A 20,266-nucleotide genomic window follows, 5' to 3' on the forward strand; every position below is an offset into this window, starting at 1 on the left:
AATCTTCACTAGTTATCTTATTAGCTGAGAAATCTACATCAGCATTTCAACTCAATGAATTGCTATCTTGGAAATCCAGAGATCCTAGCATTTGGGATTCAGATAATGAAGCAAAAACATTTTAATGGGGAGGAGGAGGCATGGAGTTACTTTATCATTTCCAAAACCCAATTATTCTTTGAGATATACCAGAATTCAAAGAGAATTTTTTCTTATCAACAGAGTTTCCTGCAGTCCTTTCCTGAGACATGGTTTTTGAGCTCTGTAACCCCTGAGTCCACCATAAGGAAACTGAGCAAGTGAAGACATCCAGGCAAAAAAAAAAGCCACCTTGTAGGGAATGCCCGAAGTTGGGGCAGCCATCCCAGTTGCTATAACGACAGTGACTAAATGGACTAAACGATGAGCTACTTCTCCCCTCTCCTAATTAGGTGGGAAAAGTCCCCAAAGAGGCAACTGTGACAGCAAGAATGTCTAATGCTGGAGCTATTTTCAGTAGCAATCAGCATCCTGGCCAGGTAAACACCAGAAACCTGCTCTGTTTAGGGGCAGTCCTGCCTGACTGGCTAGTGGCAGCAATTTAGTTGATTTATTTATGAAGAACCCATATGAATGTACTCCCTAAATCACTGCTAGCTACTCCAGGGTTGCAGTTTTAATGTTATCACTGCTCATTCAGCCAAGAGAGACAGAAAGACTTCCCCATAACTCACAAAGTCCCGATCCCCAGAGATTCATCACATTTTGATTCACAGCAGCCCTACGCCAGGAAGGAACAAAGGCATCATTCCAACGGGTTCATTGTTCTTTCATCCACTCTCTCATTCATTCGTTCAGCATACCTTATTGAGTATCCACTGATGCCAAGCCCTGTGCCAGGCATTATGAGACTAACAAAAATTAAAAAGGCAAAATTGCTGCCTTCATGCAGCTTGTATAGTCCATTAGGGAGGGTAAAACATATACGTAATTAACCCTAATTGATGGCAATACTGTAGACTACAAAAGCTTTGCACAGTTTTAAAAAGTGCTAAGGGTGATTACAAAATTCTCTTATGTCTGCGTCCACCTATAAAAACTTCCTGAAAAAGATGGCATTTGGACAAAGTTATGAAGGAAACCTAGGCTTTTCCTGCGTAGCGTCTTAGAAAAGAAAGTGACTCAAGTAAGCAATTGCATCATGAAAAGGCCACCAAATTGAGATGGAAGTAATCTGGCATCTTATCCCCTAGCTGCCACTTACACATATGTGATCTTGAGCAATGCTCTTGGGCATCTGTTTGTTCATCTAGAAAGTGAAGGATAAACCAGAGAATCTGTAGCCCCCATTCAGTTCTGCCATTTTGTGTGGTACCCTGGGCTCCTGACATAGTTTGGATCTGTGTCCCTGCCCAAATCTCATGTTGAAATGTAATCCCCAGTGTTGGAGGTGGGGCCAGGTGGGAGGGGATTGGATCATGGGGGAGATTTCTCATGAATCATTTAGCACTATCTTCTTGGTGCTGTCGTCATGATAGTGTGTAAGTTCTCATAAGATCCAGTCATCTTAAAGTGCATGGTACCTCCTCTCTCTCTCTCTCTCTCTCTCTCTCTCTCTCTTGCGCCTGCTCTGGCCATGTGATGTGCCTGCTCCCACTTCGCATTCTGCCATGATTGGAACTTACCTGAGACCTCCTCAGAAGCCAAACAGGGCCGGCATCATGCTGCCTGTACAGCCTGCAGAACCATGAGCCAATTCAACCTCTTTTCTTCATAAATTACTCAGTCTTAAGTATTTCTTTATAGCAATGCAAAAACAGACTAACACGGCTCCCCAAATAGGAAGTGAGGTATCAGGAAGAAAGGAAGACAAGGAGTTAGCCTACCCTCAACTACATACTTCTGCTCAGAGACCCTCACCACAGATGATCAATAATTCCAGGGCATGTCTGCTGGTGCACACACATTGAGGCACACCAGTCAGATGTCAGCAGAGAGGTGTATATGAAGGGGAGAACAGGAAAGAAAAAGATTAGCTAATTTAAGCAGATTTTTAGTAATTTCTCAGGCTGAACATCTCCATCTCCAATAGATGATGTCTCAACTCCACTACTGCAGAAGCAGAAATGAGGGAGATTTGAGGTGGCTGTTGGTTTTTACTTTTTCTTACTTGTTCTAAACTGTGCTATTACAATAAAGGAGGGAGGCTGGGCAAACCATATCTCTGCACTGCACATTCAAGAGCTCAATGAGAGGTATCATCGAGAAATCACAGACCCTAAATATCATGGCAGGAAAGGGCAGGAGGGGAGAGAGAAGAGAGTTTGTTCTCTGGTGCAAGATTAAGCACAAGAGAAAAGGAAAGCTGAAATGACTTCCTTTTTTCCAATGAAACCTCTAGTTTTACTCTTAAAAACCTCTAGTAATAATCCCCGTGCCCATTTAAGAGCAGGGTTCTCAAAACTCCAGAAACTGGCAGCCTGTTCTTTCCTTTTTTAAGCAGCAATATTTCATTTCTGGATCATCGCATAATATGCCAAGGGCCCTCCACCCCCATACCCCATCACCTGCTCACTTACCTGAGCTACCTTCCAGACTCTGCCTCTGTGGGAGCCCAGCAATAGTTCTTTCTGATTCCATTCCCAGACACTCTGAGAAAGAGGCAGTCATAAGTCCTAATGTGGACATGTTTATATAACCAGGCACAGACAGATATAATTAGGCAGTAGTGCGCCTAATCAGAGTTTGAATTTTCTTAGAGGTGCACAAACAATACTAATTTGATGGTGAAAGCATCAGTGTATCAAATTTAGATGAAATGACCCAAAGAAAGCATTTGATTAGCAGAGACAAGAAAATGGAGGAGAAGGCAGTGGTTAAGAAGCAAATTTGTTTTTTTGTTTTTGCTTTTTTGTTGTCATTTTTTTGGTTTGTTTTTTGTTTTGTTTTTTGATATTTGGAGGGCAGGTAAACAACACTATTTACTTGAAGTGGATCTCTTTCTTTTGAAACATTAATTTATAGTCAGAAACATGTGTGGCTCGTGGCTTCATATTGAGGCTGTAAGCACTGGCAGTTACAGTCTTGCATTTGATCAGCCCCTCTTGAGGGCAGGGGGTGCTGCCTTTCACCAGTCATTGGCTCAAGTCTCTGTATTCCATCTCTGAGAATTTGTGCAACAGGCACACAATTGTTAAATATCAGTTGATACATAATTTTACATTCTGCTTTCCTCCCATCACCATTATATCACCATATTTTTCCATAATGATCTCAGTCATTGTTTATAATAATGTCATGGGTGTCCCACAAGTAGATATGCCATTTTACCAAACTGTTCCCTTTGATTAAACATTTAGATTGCTTGCTCTTTTTTAATCAAAAATAATACAATACAGCACCATGGAATTTTGGGACTAAGTGAAAAATGAAAACTACCTTGAACCAAGCATGAGATAAACATCTCCCAGTGTCTCCTGCCTAACCAGGAATTCCTCACTAGGAGCAGAATTAACAATCAGTATTTAATTGGGCACCTGCTAGGCGTCACACAAGAACCTTCCAAACTTGTCATTATCAAGCTTGCTAAGCAAAAATAACATAGATCAAGATCTTTCTTTCATTTTCTCATCTGTCAGCTTTTGTTTTGAATGGTTTTAGGACCAAACTCTTCTCCAGGAATAAGATGTTGCTGTGTTCCTTAATGTTTTCATCTAAGCTACGATGCAATAAACAATATTCAGGAAGCCATCTATTGCTAATTGCATGTATATATTTTTTTCTTTTCAAAGACAGTCATGAAAAAGGTGAGAAAACGTATTGAAAGTTAAAATTGGCAAAATTGTGGTCCCGAACTCTCAAAAGCATCAAAGCAAATGAAACTGCTGTGTGTAGATAGCAATCTAGAAGGCAATCAAGAAAAGCCAAGCAAAACAGCAGGACCTAGATAAAAAGGTTTAGCAGAAAGCACGGGATTCAAAAAGGGCATCTCAGCAGCCAAAGGAACTCCAGGTTTTCCTTTTTAACAGATAAAACCGAGAGACATAGATGTAACTACAAATAAGCAGATAAACGAGAAAGCCTTTGCAATGAAGCACAGGCAATGAAGGCTTTGAAGTGCTCACAGAAGAAAATCCAGTCTCCCAAGCAGAGCAAGCAAGGCTGGCTTTCCACTTTCCTCCTCACCCAGTGTTTACTCCGACCCAGACCATCCCTGGCCTCCTGCCCTCTCCTGCCTCTGTGTCTCACCTCATTTCCTTCACCATGAAGGCTGTGCGTCTTTCTCCCTAACATCTGGCCAAAACAGCCTTATTCCTTACATCTGGCAAGCCCAGTTCTAAAGTCACTGTCATGGGTACAAAATAGTAGTTAGAAAGAATAAATAAGACCTACTATTTGACAGCACAACAGGGTGACTGTCATCAATAATAACTTAACTGCACATTTTAAAATAAAAACTGTAACTGCATTGTTTGTAACTCAAAGGATAGACGCTTGAGAAGATGGATATTCCATTCTCCATGATGTGTATATTTCACACTGTGTGCCCATATCAAACATCTCATGTGCCCCATAAATACATACACCTACTATGTACCTACAAAAATTAAAAATAAAAATAAAATTGAAAAAGTAAATAGGTAAAGTCATTCTCATCATGAAACATTTCCATGCCCTCCCAGCTGGAAGCAGTCTCTTCACCATTGCACAAAGCTGTGGTCCCTCCCCTGCCCTGCCTGCCACATTCTGCCAGACTGTGTCTCTCTCAGCTCATTGTGACTTCTTGTTCATCTCTGTATTGCTCACAGCACTAGGCTCAGTGCCTGCTAGTAGTCACCTCCCAATAAATGTTTGCTCATTTTCTTAAATCAAACCAAAATAGTTACTGCATTAATTGAGGTGGAAGTTGTAGCCTGGAGCCCAAAGAACTTTGTTCAGTTAAGAGAAAGCCCTACAGGGAAGGGTGATGAGGACAAGGTGTGTGAAAGTAGCCTCGGGACACAGTGACTTTGTGAGAAAATGACTACTTAGAAGTCATCAGGAAAAGGAAATTGGGGGTTAGACAAACCAATTTAGCTCTTAGCTCTCCCTCCCCTTCCCCTCTCTCCCTGGAACTCCCCATCCTCCTCTAGATAACAGAAACTGCTGCAAGCTTGTGTGGTGATAACCCTGAAATTTTTTGATAAGGAGTATGAGTTTGGAGATTTCTTTTTCTTTCTTCTTTCCTTCTATGTTTTGCTTCCAAGATTACAGAGTAAATTCACAAGAGAGAATATTAAAGCCAAAATTATGTCAACTGTGTCTCAACAAGGTGCTTTGAACAGGATGAAGTGGATCGGGGGAGAAAGGCAGGAAGCTGAAATAATGTCAGAGCCTGATTTGCTGATGGATATGCCGCTCCTTGTGAGTGTAGCCAGCCTCACAAGTGTGTGCAATGGGAGGTGTAAGAAGCAAACAACGTGCTGAGTGTACGGGAGGGAAAGGGTTCCAGACGGCCCCCACCACTTATGCCCTGCACTTTTTAAAGGTCAAAACAAGTCCAGTGCTCACTCCTCCATCCAGATCAATGACCCCGTGTCCTCCCTTCTTCTCCATCACTTTTTGAGAAACACCTGAACCATATTCACATTGCTTCTCATTGGTTCTGGCCACACTCATTGCACCCATATAAACCTTTTCCCTGCTCAAAACTCCAGTGTAAGTTCTCCCTTCAGCTTTGTAAGACACTGAGTGACCCTGCCTCCTCCAACATGCCCAAGACCAAGGTTATCTAACAGAAGTCCCTGAATTCTCTCCTCTCCAGAATTCCCAGTATGTGTCTACCATCTCCATCTCTCCATGCTCAGAGGAAGGAGCCTCAAGGGACACCCTAGTTTCTCTGCCTATCTTTACCCTTCCACTCCCTTTCATTCTCTTGGTTCTTCCGTCAACACATGAAATCTGAGTTGGTCTGGGTTTCTTCTACGTGTGTTTTTTGTTTGTTTGTTTGCTTGCTTAATTGTATCATTCATTGATACAGAGAATTTATTTGGATTGATCTATTTACAGTCTTTTCTAATTTTCATTTGCACTGAGCAAACATATTTTACAAAATGTTCAAAACATATTTTACAAAATGTTTACAAAATGGATTTTTCACTACTATAGCGCAGCCAGGGCAAGGGACTTCTGGTCCACCCCACGCTCCCTTTTCAAAGGGTGTGATCTCACTTTTATATTAACAAAGAAAATTAAGTTATAAGTTTACTCTTTCTATATGTCACCCACGTAACATTTTACATCATCAGCCTTTTCTCCATCTTATGAATAAATCCATTGAAATTAATCAAACGTCAAATTTTTAATACATTTTATTATTTCTTTTCAAACACTATTTTCAGGGAAACAAAGTTAATTTCCCCTCAGGTGTTCCACAAAGACTCTACACCTCAGATTTAGCTTTTACTATATTGTCACATGATGGTATAACCAGACTTTTTTGCTTTAAGACAAACCCGCCCTCATTCCCTATTATTAAATTTATTGTCAGTCAATTTGTCTTCCCTCTTGCTTTTCAGATAAAGCTAAAATTTTCAGTGAATGTCTTACAGCAGATTTTCAGTAGAGTATAATAAGTCATTTCACATGTATTCATCACCCTAAAATGTTGTATTTTAAAATTGCAATTTTCTTAATTGGCTGAAAAATAATATGGCTTAGTTTCACTTGGTATAAAATGAAATAACTAAACACACACATTTTTAATCAAGAAAGAAAAATATCTTTAAGATATGCCAATTTGAAAAGGCTGCAAAGTAAAAAACAAAATAAAAACAAATATCAAATCTAGTTTGTAGTAAATAAAACAATAATTGGCAGATTAAATGGATGAAGAAATGAGGAATGTGGCAGTGAAAAATAAAAACCAAGGTAAAGATTTCAGTTGGTGAAATTAAAAGCCTGTGAAGTTTTATGGTCTGCTTTCCAAAGAATTTGTTTCAGTGTGAATCTTTTTTGTTTGTTTTTGGTTTTGTTTTTGGCATGGAGTCTCGCTCTGTTGCCAGGTTGGAGTGCAGTGGTGCAATCTTGGCTCACCGCAACCTCCGCCTCCTGGGTTCAAGTGATCCTCCTGCCTCAGCCTCCCAAGTAGCTGGGACTACAGGCACGCACCACCATGCCCAGCTAATTTTTTGTATTTTTAGTAGAGACAGGGTTTCACCATGTTGGCCGAGATGGTCTTGATCTCTTGACCTCGTGATCCACCCACCTTGGCCTCCCAAAGTGCTGGGATTACAGGCGTGAGCCACTGCGTCCAGCCTCAGTGTGAATTTTTAAATACTACAAACATATATACCGTGTAGAATTGGAAGGTGCCAATGTTAAAACTTCCAATTTTGCATGCTAAGTTTATTGAAGGAACACTGTAAAAGCCTAGTGTTTGCAAAATTCTATGTGTTGCCAAATATTGTAAATACCATAATTAGTTGATACTATAAAGTCATGATGAATTCAGAATTAAAAGAAAATCCACTTCATAAATATTTCATTTCATTAAAAATGCCAGAGTTGGATGTTCTAAATGAACTGAAAAAATAAAAATCTTTTAAAAATAAGACCATAGACTCAGCGGCTCATGCCTGTAATCCCAATACTTTAGGAGGCCAAGGTGGGAGGGTCACTTGAGCCCACTAATTCAAGACCAGCCTGGGCAATACGGTGAGATCTGTTCTACACACACACACACACACACACACACAAAAATTAAGAACATTAAATTAATGTAGTCTGCGTACCTTTAGCTGCCATTTGGAAAAGCAACAAAAAACAGAAAATATTAAAGCTGATATAAGGTAAGCTTATAATTCTCTCATGCTTACATTTCAAGAAAAGAAAAACCCCTGTACACATTAATAAATAGTCTGTTTACCAGTAAATACACAGAGTTCTCCTTATCCCAAAATCCGTTTGCATTTGTCACTTAACTAGGCATTGTCCCTTGATTTTTGGAACCCAGATTGCGTTCTGAGTGTTTTTATGCTCTTGGTGTCTTCTGCTGTTTGTGCAGGGGAACCATATTATGAAACTTTTTTTGAACTTCTATTTGAATAACACTAGAAACTGTGGAAGCCTTCCTCTAGTCTTTGATGTTCCAGACCAAGGGATTGTTCTTTTCCCACTCTTTTTGGAGCTCTGGCAAATCTTCAAACTTGGTTAGAATGGTGACCTGTTGGAAAGGAGCAATAAATACTTAAGTACAATGGAACCACTGCTGCTTATGAAACACATCTTAGACTTATGGAGTGGAGACTGGCTCAAAGAAGAGTCTTGGAAGCAAGCTACAAAGATATTTTTAGCTTTATCTGAATTACTGAAACATCTTCAAAAAGACCTTCCCATTCTCACATCTCCATCCTGCAGGTCTTCAAAGACTAGCTCTTAGACTAGGGTTGGTTGCCAGTAAAGAGGATAAGAGCAATCCTCCTTTTGTGTTTCTTGTTACCAGGTCAAGCCAAAACCAAGAAGTCTTGAAATAGGGAAACATAAAGTTTATGTCTGCCTAATTTTTCAAGTCCCCATGGCAGAGCAATACTTTGCTTGTTTCAATTCTACAATCCTTTCACTTTTTTGTCCAGTTACTTCAGTTTGTCAGTAAAATACTGGCACTCTAATTGGCCTTTCTTCTAGTTAATAGCAGAGGGAACTCTTTGTGTTATCAATACAACATTCTCTAGATGCTCAACCTCAGGGTCATCTTTTGGAGAATCTCCAAAAATGTTTTATCACACTAAAGATTATTTGATGAGGCAACTTTAGGGAATATCTAGGAAATTCTAAAGATCTAATTTTTGACTGAAAGGAAACTCAAGACATTGCTCAAGAAGTCTTGAATTCTTGAATCTTGTTTTTTTTGGAAAGAAGTGCCTTGGCCACTGGCTGTTTATGACAATAGTCTTTCAGGCATTTAAGCTTGGCAACCAGTTCATGAGAATGGGCCCAGTCTGCTACACTATTTCATCAGGTTTGGTTGTTTCTCCTATTCTTGCCAACAAATCTTCATGCAGAGATATGTAAGGATTCAAGTCACCAAATATAAGCATGAATGCCCCCCATGAAACAAGAGACAACTGTAGTATGAGCTCATGGTATGCCTTTCTTGCAACCTTGAGCTCCTCCATTAAATCCTGTTCCCTTCGGGACATTTCATATGTAGCCCTACACTGATGTTTCTTCAGTAACGACTCCTTCACATGACATTTAATATCATTAACCATTATTTCTTCTTTTAGTTGGTGTTGGGACCATTGATCTGCTAAATGACCTCTGAGCACAAGTCTCAGATGTGTTGTCGCCATGAAGGGTAAATAACTATATGTGAGAAAGCTCCATTTCTCACAGGAGAGATTAACATGCCAAGGATATGACCGGAGCTTAAAGTAAGGGCTGCTAAGACTTAAAACATTGCAGTCTTTCTCCCTTCACTTTCTTTTCAAAGTGAAGGCTCAGTGGAGTGCAGGTGTTCAAAAATGGAAAGGAGCTACCTCTCTAAGATAGAAAGGAATATCACTTGTCAGGATCTGGCCCTGGATTGGGGTGCTGACAGAAGCCTAAGCGGCACCAGAAGTACTAAGCCCAGAGACCTGGAGGCTCCGCCTCTGTGGCTGGGCTGCTAGTCTTGCTTTCCCATCTTTAAAAAACCCTTCCCCACAGCTCTTCTACTATCACTCTTTCCTTTGCTGATAATCATCTGGAAAATAATAATAATAATCCCCTTATTCTTTCATCAATTAAATGATATTTTATTCTACCCTACCTCCTCCAGTAGACATAAACTATAGTCTCAAAAGTTATGAAATGCTTACTCTTAATTGTCAAAATCCAGTGATCACTCTTCAAAACACCTGACTGTCTGTAATTTCAGAGCAATGCTGATCACTTCTTTCTCAAAATTCTCTCCTCCTTGGGCTATTAAGAGACCCCTGTCAGTGTCTGGTATCCTGACCCCCATCTTGTCCTTTAAAAATATTCCAGAATAATCTGCCTTCATTTTCTTTCCTCTTGATGCTCTCTTCTCTATACTGCTGTATTAGGGTTCTCCAGTGGGACAGAACTAACAGGATATACGCATATATGAAAGGAAGTTTACTAGGGAAAATTGGCTCACACAATCACAAGACAAAGCCTCACAATAGGCTGTCTGCAAGCTGAGAAAGAAGCCAGTAGTAACACAGTCCAAGTTCAAAAGCCTCAAAAGTAGGGAAGCTAACAGTGCAACCTTCAGTCTGTGGCCAAAGGCCCGAGAGCCCCCAGCAAACCACTGGTGCAAGTCCAAGAGTCCAAAGGTCAAAGAACCTGGAGTCTGGTGTCCAAGGGCAGGAGGAACAGACAGAAGCACCCATCAAAGAAGAAAGATGAAAAACAGAAGATTCGGCTAGCCAGCTAATCCCACCTTCTTCCACCTGCTTTATGCTAGCCACGCTGGCATTCGACTGGATGGTGCCCACAAGACATTGAGGGTGGGTCTTCCTCTCCCAGTCCACTGACTCAAATGTCAATCTCCTCTACAACACCCTCACAGACACACCAAGAAAAAATACTTTAGCAGCTACCTAGGCATGCTTCAATCCAATCAAGTTGCCACCTAATATTAACCCTCACACATCTTCAGCAGCCTCATTGTTTCCATCATCTTTATAAAAATATTGCCCAAATCTACATCAGGATGGTGTTTTACAAAGATGCATGAGCAACAGTGGTCAAACGCAGCAGGGAGGGAAACATGGAGGGCAAGTACATTCCCAAGGAGACTGTTTCATCAATCCAAGTGCAAGGCGATGACGTAAAAGACTGTGAATCATAATGAGATATCATTTCACATCCATCAGGAAAGATATTCCTTTTTTAAAAAGGAAAAAAATTGTTGGTGGAGATATGAAGAAATCAGGATCTGCATGCATTGCCGATGGGAATGTAAGATGGTACAGTTGCTATGAAACAGAGTTTGATTGTTCCTCAACGGTTAAACATAGAATTACCATATGATCCAGCAATTCCACTCCTGGGTATATACTCAAGGGAATTGAGAACAGAGATTCAAACATTTTCTTGCACACCAGTGTTCAAACCATTAATCTCAGTAGCCAAAACGTGGAAATAACCCATGTCCATCAACAGATAAATTGATTTTTTTAATGTGGTGTATACACACAATGGAATGTTATTCAACCTTTAAGAAGAAGAAAATTCTGATCCATGTTACAACTTGGGTGACCTTGGAGACATTTGCTATGTGAAATAAGCCAGTCAGTCACAAAAGAACAAATATGACATGATTCCACTTAATATAAAATAGACAAATTCATAGAGACATACTGTAGAATAGAGATTACCCAGGGCAGGGGTAAGAGGAAATGGGAAGTTATTGTTCAATGGGTACAGAGTTCCCATTTTGGATGACGAAAAAGTTCGGGAAATTGATAGTGGAAATGATTGCACAACCTTGTGAATATGCTTAATGCCACCAAACTGTACACTTTAAATGGTTAAAATGGTCAATTTTACATTATGTGTATTATACCACAATAAAAAGTTGTATTTTATGAAAGGAAAACCAAAATGTATGAATGGCAAGTAAATGGAGGACAAGTTTTATCTGAAATTGTTTCAAAGGAAGAAATAAGAGGTCTTAGTGGCAAATAACATAGCAATACAGAGGACAAGGAGTGCAGAGACATTTGAAAGAGTAAGATCACTCTTCATCCTCATTTTACATTCCTTTTGAAGTTATTCACTCATTCATTCATTTATTCTACTAATATTTATTAAGCATCTACTATGTGCCACACGCTGTAGTAAGTGCAAGAGACAGGGGATACGGAAGTTAATAAAATAGGCAAAGTCCCTGATCTCATGGAACTTATTTTCTAGTGGAGGATAATAGATAAGGAACACATAATTATATGAATGTAAAATTTGTCAAGTGGTAAAAAGTGCTATAAAAATCAAAAAGGGAAATAGGAACTCATGGGGGGTAGAATGCTATTTTATATGCAGTAGTCAAGGAAGACCTTTCAGTTAGGTCTAACTGATTGATCAAAGGTCTGAAGGAAGTGAGGGAGTGAGTCACATAGGTATTTGCTTAAAAAGCCTTCAGGAAGAGGAAAGACCAAATGCGAGTATATACAAAGTCCTGAGGTTGGAGAGTTCAAGGAAATCAGCAAAGAGTCCATGAAGTCCATCACTCAGTGAGTGATGCGGAAGTAAGTGTTGAGGTCAGAGAGGAAGTCAGGAGGGGGAGATCCTGTGGGTTCTGGCTTTCATTGTGAGAAAAACAGGGAACTATTAAAAATTAGGGGCAGAGAAAGGATACAATCTACTTTGTATTTTAAAAGCTTATTATGAGGAAAATACATGGTTGGGGTTGCATTCAGGGGGATCCTTCAAGACCACCCTCAGGTTCAGTCATCTGCTAGAAAGAACTCACAGAACTCAGCAAAGCTGTTAGACTCACTGTTGTGGTTTATTCCAGCAAAAGGGCACAGATTAAAATCAGCAATGGGAAGAGGCACACAGGATATGGTCCAGGAGAAAAAGGCGCAAGCTGCCATTTATCCCTTCCTTGCAGAATCAAATAGATAGTGTTTAATCCTCCCTGCACTGTTGTGTGAACTGAGCAATACTCACAAGGCATCAACCATCACAGCTCACCCAAGCCTTGATGTCCAGGTCCTTTAATGGGGATTGGTCATTTTGGCACGGCCAGTCACCCATGTGGTTTATCTCAATTACTCGGTATATTAGTAGGGTTCTCCAAAGAAACAGGACAACAAGATACAGAAAGATTTTTTTTTTTTTTTTTTGGCCAATTGTGGCTTAAGTCCAAAATCTAATGGAGTAGCCCAACAGGCTGGAGACTTAGGGAAGAGTTAGTTCAAAGGCAATCTGCTGACATAATTCTTTCTTTGCTTTACCATAGACTTCATACACACACCCACACAGAACTCCTTCTTCGTCGGGGGTCTGTCTGTTCTCTTATGACCTTCAACTGATTGGATAAGGCCCAACCACACATTATGGAGGTTAATCTGCTTTACTCAAAGTCTTCCAAGTTAATCTCATCTAAAAAAGGTCTTGACAGAAACACCCAGAATAATGTTCGACCAAATATCTGAACACTGTGGGCTCACCAAGTTGACACATAAAATTAACCATCATGCTCAGTCTCCATTCCTCCAGAAATAAAACGGATACCAGTTTTATTACTGGTTTTATTACCTAAGTTTTATTACCCAAGGCCCTCGCCATTAATCACATTATTAGCATAAACTATCTAGAGTGGCCTAAGACGTCAGGTAAACAAAGACTCTTATCAGTCAGAATATTCCAAAGCCTTAGAAGTTATTTCCCCATAGCCAGGTAAAGGCCAAACTGTCTTTGAAATGCACAAGATTTGGACAACTGAAACCTGCTGAGTTAATCATTTACCACATAGGGGTTAGGGTGGAAGCAGAAGCAAGTTAGATTTTTGTCTAGATGTACAGCAAAAATCCAGATGCTAGATAGTAGTAGTTTGGGTGAGGGGTAAAGATGAAAGTGGTGAGAGATAGGCACATCGTGCAAATATTTTCCTGGTAGAGCCATCAGGGTTTGTTGTTGAATGGGTATGAGATGTGAGAGAAAGAGAAGAGTTGGGGATAATGCCAAGGTTTTTGGCCTAAAAGTAGTTAGAAACATGAGGAAGACTGAGGAGGAACAGGTTGGGGCAGTAGAGAAGAAATGGTGAGTTTGGTTTGGACATGTTATGTCAGCCTAATCACAGTTCCCAATGGAGATGGACAGTCAGCAATTGTATTTACAAGTGAGAAGAAATTGGAACTGGAGATAAATCTATTGAAAGTCATCAGTCCATGGGTTAAGTGAAGGGAATGAAGAAAAGTATGTCCAAGAACTAAGCCCTTGGCCATGTCCACACTGAGAAAGAATGACTAAAGGGAATATCAAAGGAGCACCTGATAAAGGAGCAGAAAAAGCAAGGCTGAGTACTTATCTGCAAGCCAAGGGAAGAGCTTTTCTTTTTTTCTTTTTTTTTAATTTAATTTAATTTTATTTTATTTTGAGACCAGTCTCACTCTGTCACCCAGGCTGGAGTGCAGGGGTGCAGTCTTGGCTCACTGCAACCTCCGCCTCCTGGATTCAAGCAATTCTCCTGCCTCAGCCTCCTGAGTAGCTGGGACTACAGGCGCGCACCACCACGCCCGGCTAATTTTTTGTATTTTTAGTAGAGACAGGGTTTCAGCATGTTGGCCAGGCTGGTCTTGAACTCCTGACCTCATGATCTGCCCCCTTCGGCCTTCCAAAGTGCTGGGATTACAGGCATGAGCCATCGCGCCCAGCCAGGAAGAGCTTTTCAAGAAGCAAATGGTCAATTGTGCCAAATGCCTATTGACAGGTCAAAGATAATATATTTGAACTAATCACTGAATGTGGCAATTTAGATGTCATGGGTGACCTTGGCAAGAGCAGATTTCAGATTTCAACATGAGTGGAAATAAAAATCGGTTTGGAGTTGGTTGAAGAGGAAATAGGAACAGAAGTAGGAACAGTGACTACTGGTGGTTGTTGTCCTTGTCATATTCTCCTCCCTGCCATGCCTTGGCATCTACTCATTGCCCTGTGGCCCCTATCTAGAATTCTGTGTGTTCCAGCTTTTAACTAATGCTGTCTCTGACCTGCTGGCCTTGGCAGTGGAGTGGTTCTAGGGAAGCCACACTTCCTTTTACTGCTCTGCCCTAATCCCCCTGCTGCCATGACACCATGTAGACTATACTGTACATTTGAACAGACTTCATGGAAGTATGGAAGTTAACTGGGGAATAATGAAACCTGATGTCAAATGTAACTATTCCCAGAGTTCAAGAGGAAAAGGACTAAAAATTAAACTCTTCATAGGGAGGTCCCCTCATAGGCACATACCAGCTTCTTTCTCCCATCTCTAGAGTTTTTCCCTCCCCTCCCCTCTCCCAGTGAGCCGTCACAAGGTTGGTCTTGCCCTAAGATTCATGCCCCATCACCACTATAGTAATTCCTGGGACACAATGATTCCTCCATGATATGATTTGCAGAGTCCTTAGCTGAGAATATACCACTGAGGACAATGTGAGTCATGTTGCTTCAGATTTAAAGCTTCATATCCGAGCCATTCCACGCCTTAAAGCAATGGTTTTCAAAGGCTGGCATGCCTAAGAGTTATTCTGGGACTTGGTGTGTAAACCAAACGTAACTGATACAGGTCTCAATCAATTTAGTTTGTTTGTTTGTTTTGTTGTTGTTTGTTTTTTGTTTGTTTGTTTTGCCAGGGTTAGAGGACACACACAGAAGAAAAAACACAGAATCACAGAAACAGTCTGTGGTCTACCTTTCTCAAAAGATAACTTCGAGGGCTTCAATATTTAAAGGGGAAAAACAGGCTGGAGGGGAAACAGGGAGGGCATGGCAATCCACATGCTGCAAGAGAAAAGGAGCAGGCAGGGGAACAGTCAGATATATTTGTCTTATGCTCAGTAACTCAGCACTTTACGTAAGATAAGGTGAACATAGAATAGCTACCTATGGAGATACTTAACCTTTTATCTGTAGCTCTCTGCTTAGGGACAAAAGGAAAGGTAATTTCTGGCATGACTGAGCTTTCAGCTTCATTTATTTTTTCTTTTGGTAGAGTGATTGGAGTCCTGAGTTTTTATTTTCCTTTCACAGGTGTAAATGCACATTCCTGAACTCCATCCCCAGAAATGCTCATCCAGTGGACTTTAGGTACGCCCAAGAGCCTGCACTTTTCAAATGATACATTAAGAAAAGCATTTCCTGGCCGGGCGCGGTGGCTCGAGCCTGTAATCTCAGCACTTTGGGAGGCCGAGACGGGCAGATCACGAGGTCAGGAGATCGAGACCATCCTGGCTAACACGGTGAAACCCCGTCTCTACTAAAAAATACGAAAAACTAGCCGGGTGAGGTGGCGGCGCCTGTAGTCCCAGCTACTCGGGAGGCTGAGGCAGGAGAATGGCGTAAACTCGGGAGGCGGAGCTTGCAGTGAGCTGAGATCCGGCCACTGCACTCCAGCCTGGGCGACAGAGCGAGACTCCGTCTCAAAAAAAAAAAAAAGAAAAGAAAAGCATTTCTTAAGCAGGTGGTTCTCTGACTTCCCTGGCTAGGGAACTGCGTTCTTCAGAAGTTCTTTGTGTCTTCTGTGGTGCTGAGACCCTTCAATTCTAGGTCATACCTGTGTAACTTATGAAGTAAAGTGGTTCATTTGGGGTCACAGTTCTCAGGCTCTACAGGAATCATGCTGCCAGCATCTGCCTCTGGTGAAGCCTCGGGAAGCTTACAGTCATGGTGGAAGGCAAAGGGGAGCAGGCGCATCACATGGCAAGAGCTGGAGCAAGAGATTCAGGGAGGTAAGTTCCCAGAATTTTAAACAGCCAGCTCCCGCATGAACTAACTGAGCAAGAACTCGCTTATCACCAAGGGGATGGTGCTAATCCATTTATGAGGAATCCATCTCCCTGATCCAATACCTCCCCCTAGACCCTTCCTCCAACATTAAGAATCACATTTCAATATGGGATTTGGAGGGGACAAACATCCAAACCGTGTCAACACCCCATTCAAGCTGGCTGGACCTGCAGGAACTCATGCAAGAGATGGAGGGTGGGGAATGAGGGGAGTTTCAAAGACCCCTCTTACCTCCCTACCAGAGACGATGCGGTCATTAGCACAAAATGGAAACACAACTTGAATCAAGCTATTGATTAAACTTGGATCTGGTTTCTTGGCTGAGGTCAAAATACATTCATTTCCTTGTCCCTAGGTCTCACTCAGTTTTATAGGTCAGTCCTTGGCCAGCCCTATTGACAGAAAATTAAGTGAAATAAAATAACTGGCCCTTTGGACCACAAGTCCTGTTAGACACTATGCAAGACTCAAGCTTGCATATTTGTCCTCTATGACACTTGGCTTCTGACTGCTGTTGGGCTCATGGTCCAGTGACATCATTTCGGCCTCTCTGAGGAGCATTTCCTGCTATAGGTCCTTCCTTATAACACCTCCTATTGCCTCACCCTCTTCTTCCCAGGAAGTACTTTCTCTTTGTCCTCTTCCATGGCTCACAGTGACATCAGTGACCCTTGACAGCCAGAGTCAAAGTGGCTTGAGAGATAGGGGAAGCCCACCCAGGCTCAGACACATGGGCACACTCAGCTCCCTCCAGAACAGTCTCAGGCCCCCTTGAAGCATCAGGCTAAAGAAATACCCTCTGAGGCAAGATTTCTAACTTTGTCATATTTTAGCAGCAGAATGCTTTTCCCCTCTCAAGTTTTACACAAAACCCCCTGTACACTTGTGCAAAAACCAGATAGAAGTAATCTTTTATGATTCAAATTGAGTTTGGAGCTTACAGCGCAGCCATCTCCACCTTTGCTACCCTCTCAGCAGTGTCCTAAATGAAGTGGCTTGAAAAGTCCCTGTTCAGTGAGATCACCGTGACTCGCAGAACCTTCACAGCTTTGGGCGCTTGGTCTTCCCAGCCTTGAGTCATCTTTTACACAGAAATGACCTGGATCCTCTTCTTCTACCTGAATGAGAAACTTGCACATCTGTGAAGTCCTGAACCTTCCATCTGACTGCAAATTCATAAGATAAGATTGAACAACACAACCCCTGATGAAGGGTCAATGCTTCCCACAGCTCCTGGGGCTTGCCTCCCAGTTCAGGGACCTCTTTCCTGCTGGGATCAGCACCACCTGCCTCTTACAGCTTCCCCTGGGAACACGCCCTCTGCCTTGTCAGAAACCGTGTTCACAGTCTACTCGCTTCTTGACCCATCACATTCTTCTCTTCTCCATCTCTCTTCTCAGATCTATATTTTTCTTACTCTTATCTTTGTCCCTCAAAGTATTGCCCAAGCAGCCATTTCATAAGTTGGCAAAAAGACCTGATGTGAAGGTTTGTCTGTAAACAGTGGTAAAATAAAAAGCAGCATTAATTTTAAAAGGCTGGGAATTTCCACGAAACACACAGATGTTATAAATGTTACAAATGCCAACACTTCCTTTTTGCAACACACATCACATAGAAAAAGTGTAGTAAGAGGGGTCAGGAATCTTTTCTTAGAATTTGTCTTTTACATGCACCTAAATAAATAAGAACATATGTATAGTTTCAGTTTTAAGTCAAGACCCAAACCTTTTCTTTAAACAGTAGATAAATAAGTGTAATATTACAAAGTAATGATAAATTAACTTTGCATTTCATTTTTTTCAGTACTTGGTGCATGCAGAAAATGCTAAAGGGTACATTTAAAGTAGAAAAATGTTCTGCATGTCTGAAATTTCTCCCTGGCTTCTATTTTCAATTACTTATTTAATGATAACTAAGCAAGTCTGAATGAGAAAGAACATCTATTCATTCAAACCAACGAAATGTGGAAGAAAAAATCTGATTGTCTTCCATATAGGTATGTGCTATGTAATGCATTTTTTAATGATCAGAGAAATGCCCACAAGATTTGGTGATAACTCACTGATGTAAATTGAGAACTTGAATCTGCTCATGGAAGGCATCGTCAGCCAGTGTGAAATACCTGGGATGCTAAGCCTACCAGGCTTACATATTAATTAAGTTAGGTTGTGATGACCCATTAAAATGATGCTCCCAGAGGCAGCTGACCCACATTTTTGAACCTTTCCTAGTACTTTAGATGCAGTGATCACTCCCATGTCTAAATACTTACTACCAAATATGAAATGTATAATAGTATGCCCTATAGACAGCATAGGAGGGTCAGGGATCCACCTGGGTCTCAGAGAACAATGGCATCAGAAATGTGGATGCTGTCAGGGGCCCCAGATGGCTCATCCCTTTGTGTGAGCTTCGTTTTTCTTACCATGTACCACCTTCTTCCACACAGCAGGAGACATGACCACCTCGTCTCCAGCTCTAGAGAGGCCGTGGGACCTGATGTCTCAGTTACCAGTTCTAAAATCTCAGGGTAGTATCAGCAGGGTCAGGCTTCCATCCCCAAACTGGACGGGGGGAAAGTGCCTGTGTAAAGACCATTTCACATACTCCCCTGAAACACAAGATTGGAAGGAGCATTTCCCAGCAGGAGGCAGAGCTGTTCTAGGCATACAAAACCCCAGATGTCAAAACAATTTCTGAATACTTATGTTCTATTTGGTGAGGCAATATACAAAAACACTTAAACAGCAATTAAGCACAAGAGCTATCCCTAGACAATACATGATCTCTTATCAAAAGGATGTCATGGGAACCTTGGAAAACATTATGCCAAATTAAAGAAGCTAGTCACAAAAGAGCACATATTATATGATCTCATATATAGAAAATGTCCAGAATAGGCCAAGCACAGTGGCTCATGACTGCAATCCCAGCACTTTGGGAGACCAAGACAGACAAATTGCTTGAGATCAAGAGTTGGAAGCCAGCCCGGCCAACATAGTGAAACCATATCTCTACTAAGAAGTATAAAAAATTAGCCAGGCATGGTGGCACATGCCTGTAATCCCAGCTACTCAGGAGGCTGAAACATGTGAATCGCCTGAACCCAGGAAGCGGAGATTGCAGTGAGCTGAGATCAAGCCACTGCACTCCAACCTGAGTGACAGAGCGAAACTCTCTCTTACGAAAAAAAAAAAAAAAATGTCTAGAATAGACAAATTTATACACAGAAAATTGATTCACAGTTGTACTGGCCTGGGGTGGGGTGTGGAGATAGCATTAGGAGGTAATGGGAAGTCATTGCTAAAAGATATGAGGTTTCTTTGGGGGATGATAAAAGTGTTCTAATATTGTTTATGGTGATGGTTGCACATCTCTGTGAATATAGTAAAAGACATTGAGTTACACACTTTAAATGAGTAAATTATATGATATATGAATTATATCTCACTAAGGCTATTTTTTAAAATGAAAAAAGATGTCACAGAAAAGAAGTGTTCAACCTTAAATTAATAGAATCTTTGTTTTGAAACAGTGAAACTGCAAAATGGTAAGGTGTTAATAATGGTAACAAAGAAAATAATTTAAAAACTAAAATACCTTTGTAAAAAAAAAAATCAAAGATCTCAGCTGTAGGAAAGGTGACCAAAATATAAATTTAAAAATGAGTAAATATTAGGGCAATAAGTTTGAGGATGGAAACTGAATTTCGAAATAAATTTTAAATCTGTGGTCTCATTTTTACTTTGCTTCTCAATCAACATTAACAAACAGAATATTTGTTTTAACCTTCAATTTC

General features: G+C 41.0%; 1 long non-coding RNA gene across 1 annotated transcript in view; it reads right to left on the reverse strand.

Moving 5' to 3' along the window:
* LOC117063890 overlaps positions 1-20,266 on the reverse strand; it is a 49,950-nt gene that overhangs the window by 22,376 nt on the left and 7,308 nt on the right. The window contains exon 2 of the long non-coding RNA XR_004429149.1: positions 2,559-2,630. This is a non-coding gene — a long non-coding RNA (uncharacterized LOC117063890). The remainder of the gene's footprint in view (positions 1-2,558; positions 2,631-20,266) is intronic.

This window comes from Trachypithecus francoisi, unplaced genomic scaffold (assembly GCF_009764315.1).
Source record: "Trachypithecus francoisi isolate TF-2019V2 unplaced genomic scaffold, Tfra_2.0 Lachesis_group19, whole genome shotgun sequence".
NCBI classification, from domain to species: Eukaryota; Metazoa; Chordata; class Mammalia; order Primates; family Cercopithecidae; genus Trachypithecus; species Trachypithecus francoisi.